Source organism: Citrus clementina, unplaced genomic scaffold, assembly GCF_000493195.1.
Source record: "Citrus clementina cultivar Clemenules unplaced genomic scaffold, Citrus_clementina_v1.0 scaffold_4, whole genome shotgun sequence".
Classification (NCBI taxonomy): domain Eukaryota; kingdom Viridiplantae; phylum Streptophyta; class Magnoliopsida; order Sapindales; family Rutaceae; genus Citrus; species Citrus x clementina.
The window spans coordinates 15,168,402-15,173,913 of NW_006262274.1; positions in this window are offsets into that span (position 1 = coordinate 15,168,402).

A 5,512-nucleotide genomic window follows, 5' to 3' on the forward strand; every position below is an offset into this window, starting at 1 on the left:
CGGGTTTTTTTTTTCTTTTAAAACAAGGGGAGTTTGGGAACCCCCCCCTTTTTTTTTTTTAATTTTTTCCCCCCCCCCCCCCCCCCCCCCACCACACCAAAAAAAAAAAAAAAAGAATTGAGATACAAAATAATTTATTCCTATCATGTATGAGTGCCATAAAAGCTTCTTAATGTTTTGCAGTGTTTTTTGCGCGGTGGCTGTTTCCTTCTGAATCTAGAATAGCTATGGACATAGCAGATGCAGATGCCACCAATATTTGCACTGGCCTTTCAGCATCAAAATCAAAAGGATCAAGTGGGAACTTAATGGAGGTTGATTTGAATGAAACACCCTCTATGCAAGCCAAGAGACTCCAATTAAGACTGCATGCTTTGCTTAAAACAGGTATTTATATACCTTATTAGTTTTTGTATGTTTATAATTACTGATTTTTGCATCAAAAGAGAGAGGTTAATTTTTAGTACATTTACTGAACTTTCTATGATTGCCGTGGAGACAGGTCGACGCTACTTCCCTCGTTGCTCAGAAATGGTTGATAAATTTTAGGATTGTGATTGGTCCGATGCTTCCCTCCTAGAAAAAGGGTACTCCTAAAGAGCAGAGACTCAAAAGGGCACGCTTCATGGAACTTAAAGAAGACGTGAAGAAGGCATTTTACAAGGACATGGCTGAGAAAAAATGGCTCAGGTTTGTAGTCATCCTCGTTTCTCCGAAGGAAGGAGTAAAGTGTAAGGGTAGGAAAAGGTGATGCTTAGCTGCTTGTCTTTGTTATTCATTTATAGGCAACTAAAAGAGATTTAGTGAGTTGGATTGTTACTTGTAGAGAGATACTCTTCGAGCCTATGTTATGGCTTATGTTGTATAATAGCAGAGGAACTTCAAGCTTGCGTAGTTGTATTTTCTCTGGTATTTGGCATGTAATGCACTAAATGACAAAGAATTTTCTAATTTTAGAGGGAAAAGTTATGTCAGTTAATTATTTATTTATTTTGTCTGTTTAATTCAGTTTATAATATAGCTTTTTTTTTCTTTCTAAAAAAAAAAAATTCTCCATATCTTCATCTGCAATTTAAGTCATTCGTTACTTGTTTCAGGATGGGGAGAGAAAAAAAAAAGAAAAAAAGAAAAGAAGCATTTGTAAGTATATTTTACAGTACTGATTTTCCTACATAAATTGGTTAAGGTGACATTAATGTTCTTTTAGGTAGACGGATGTGCAGATTTTTCGTCGAAATTGAAATTAGAAATGAATGGATATGCAGAATTTTTTAATAGAATTTTTATACAAAAATTTGTAGCTCATTACTCTCTAAAAGGAAAAAATAAATTTTTGATTGTAAATATTAAATTTTAAATTTATAATATAATAACTTTGTGAGTTAAGGTGCACAATACCCATATATTAATAATTAAGAAAAGAAAAAAAATTAAAATTTGTAAATTACCAATTTTTTCTTGAAATTTGATATTCTATATTAACGTAGGTGTTGCATGGACTGGGTTAGTACAATTGAAAGAAACTAACTAAAGTAAAACAAAATATCATTAAAAATATGGCAAGCTTCTCATATTTTTTAAGTGAAAAAGAGACGAAAACTAAAATTAATTATTTTTATACCCAAATTCTAGTGCTTGAAGGCCGCTGGAATTGACCATTGCAGTTTTGTCATCCTCATTATTCACCGGCCATCGTGGCCTTCCTCCATTAAAAAAATAAATGACCATTTTTTTGGACCACGACATATTAAAAATAGTATTGATTAGTACTAATAAATCTCTTTTTTGATTATTTTGCAGTGTGATAGTCGAGTGAGGGCAGTGCCCATCGTAGCACTTGAACATGTGGTAAATTTCTGCCAGTCTTTGTAAAATAATTTTTAAATTATGTATTAACCAGATAGCTCAATGAAGATTATCGCTCACTAAATCATTACTTTATTTTGTATATATTTATGGGAATTGTTGAAAAGAAAAATGTAAAGTGAGATTAATGAACGTTTATGAATGTGGAAATTAACACAACCAGGATTTATGATGAAATAATTTTAAGTCAAATGAGCATAAATTTGTATAAATATTTTTTGAATTGTCATATATATACAAGTTTGTCACTAATAGTAAACTTAATTATGAATATTTTAATAATTCAAAATTTTATTTAACCATCGGTGTTTATAGTGTTTTTCATAATACAAAATTGTAAACAGTCTCATCCTGAATAGTATAATGCCAAACTTTTTAAAAAATTTATTTTATTATAATCGTCTTAGTCAGTTATATTTATTTCCAAATTGAAGATAAAAATAATACTTCATATATCATACATTACTTCATACATTACTTAAAAGTTTTTTTTTCAATCAAATTATGAGCAAGTGAAAGGATGCAATAAATTACGACTAAAATTGTAAAATTTACCAATGGCTATATACAAAGTCTGATTCTTATGAGCTTAAAAGATGGGCTTTGAATGATGTATGGTTCTCAAAACTCTACTTTTATTAATATGATTGCCCTGCTTCCTTCATGACGGGTAATTTTTAGTTTCTTCCCCTAAAGTTTGGCGTATCTCCATTTTAATAGGAAGTATTAGCGTATCTCCCACTTTTCTCCCCTGCCGTTAGGGATGGCAATTGTACCCGCAAACCCGCAAACCCGCCCAAACCCACCCGCCAAAACCCGCCCGTTGCGGGTAATTTTATCCGTTGCGGGCGGGTTTAGTATTATAAATTAAAACCCGCATATGGATGCGGGTGGGTTTGGTATTAACCTTATACCCGGTGGATACCCGCATGGATATCCACCAAACCCGCAATAATTTTTTTCAAATATTTTTAATTTAATTTAAATATAAAAATATATAAAGAAAATAATGTAATTAATCAAATTACCAAATAGTAAAAGGCTCAAAGTTGTGTATGTGTGTATATGGCTCATCTCTTATTCTAAAGTCATAACCTAAAGAAAACTAAAGGCATTTCCCTTCGAATTAATATTTGAAAATATTAATCTTAATTATTATTTTAGGCATTGTGTTAGATGGGTGCTTATGGTGGTGAATAAAATAAATATATTCTCTTTGATCTTGTTTTAAATGATAATATGAAATGTAATTATTATTTTTAGATATTAGTTTGTGTTTTTTAAATAGATTTGTATAATTTATACTTAAATTTGAGAATTTGTGTTGAATTGATGTGGAAATTTTAATTTTTCATTTACATTGTTTAAATATAAAATTGAATATGTTATATGGAACTTGAGGTTATTATTATAAATTTATATATTAAATATTTGTGATTTTAAATACGGAAACCCGCAAAAAATCCGCCGGATACCATTGCGGGTTTGGTAATTGTTAAAACCCGCTGCGGGTGGGTTTTTTTAAAAAAATTAAAACCCACTGCGGGTTGCGGGTGGGTTTGGTAATTTAAATTTTGTGCGGGTTTGGGTTTGGTAATGGCAAACCCGCTGCGGGCGGTGCCCATTGCTATCCCTACCTGCCGTTTGTATACCGTTTCATATTGTTAATGGACGAAGCTACAAGTCTTCTCTTTCATCAAATCGATCCATAACAAATACGAGTCTGCTTCACCTAACCAAAACACACACATACTCCATCTCTAAATGCTTTGAAGATAAACAAATCAACCGTAATCCTGCAACTTTAGCTCAGAGAATCGGATAAGAAAAGAACAGGTGATGAATCAAGGGTAATGGCGCCGAGTGAGTGTCGCCTGCGGTCGGCGTTAGAGGCGACTGTCACTCAATCGCGTACAAGGTTAGTCTTTGAAAAAACTCTTTGCACGTTAGAAATCAGTGATTGGGCATTATTTTTTTTATTTAAAAATGAAAATGGGTTTATTAGTTTGTCGAAGAATCTGCTCTGTTGCCGGTGTTGTTTGTTGATTAAAATGAAAATGGGTTTGTTGATGTGTTGAAGAAGTTGCTCTACTGCTGGTGTTTTTTTATTAATTAAAATGAAAATGGGTTTGTTAATTTATTGAATTGTGACTTTATTTATCCAATTGATGAGCTTATGAGCTAATAGTATTGTTTGATCAAGCTTGTGTTCTTAATAGTGGAGTTGATATTCTTAAAAATGAATTTATGATTATGAGAATATGAAAATTGAATGGCATCGTAGAGGTCTGGATTAATCACCATCGAATATGTTTCTAAATAAAGGAATAAGCAGCAATCTGATTTGAAACTTAAGACTTTAGGGATATGTATGTGCAACTGAATGAATCATCAGTTGCTATCTTGTAAGTCAATACTAGCATATTACTTAATGGCAAGTGAAGCTATTTTATGTGTATTGCTGCCTATCAAAATGTTTATGTTTGAAGTTATCTCCTTTTAGGAAATTGAATGCTTCTGTGAGTTCTCTGGTAAGGGCTATACAACTAGCTCTAATAGATTCCTTCATGTGCATTAATTAGCTTAGTAGTTTATTGACCTATATCCAATGTCTATTCTCCTTTTCTGTAGCCGTCTAGTTTTATGAGTGTGTGAAGTGAACTTTTGTTTTATGTTTCAGGACTTGGGATTAGAGTGTATAACATTCAATATCTTTATATCAAAGAACTGATATATGTCAATGTAGTGCGATCTGGTCTTTATTAGCTTCTTGATTTGCCAGGATGTTTGACAACCATCTTTGACTATGATTGCCAACATATAAGCTGCTACATAGTGTCTCAGGAATCACAGCAAATTATTATCATAATATGGTGATTTTGAATCCAAAACTTGGTAGTGTCAAGAAAATAGACCCATGTTTATTTATCTTCATGTTTTGTATGCGCCTGCAATAGACTATTATAAGTTACTTTTAGTTTTATCAAGTTTTTTTTTCCTTAAATTTCATCGAGTCTTGGAGTCTTTGTAATATAGAGTCTAAGTGAAGAATACTTGGGTGAAATCTTGTATTCTCTCTTCCAGTAATATAATCATCCTTTGTGTTTTTATCTTTTTATTTTGGTATCAGAGCATACTTTATTATAGAAGGACTTGGACTCTATATTACAAAGACTCAGTGGTTTCTTTTAACTGAGTTAATAGTGTTGTTAGGTTAAACTAAGTTTGGCTTCATAAGATTCATAGTAGAGTGTAGAACTGGGTACAATTTTGGGTTAAGACAAGTCAAAAGTCTTCTCAAGTAATTGTTCTGCTTACTGATTTGGTAATTGCAACATTGCTAAATAGTTCAATTTGTCCTTTTTTTTTGTTGAATTTATTGTATGTCATATTACTTCATTTAATTATTTTCTCAGATCTTGTAGGTGAAAATTTCAGCTTCAAAGGCCAAGCTAATCATCCAGCAATTCAGTGAAACCAAGACACAGTGGCTCATAAATTGTTGTTGGTGATCGAGCCATTCGGGTGCTTGCCAGTCCTAGATGAGAGAACTTTCAACGCGGCGCATAAATTGTTGTTGATCTGTTTTATATATTTTGACCTTTGTGATTTGTGAATACATGGTTTGATTCCAGTGTTTACAACT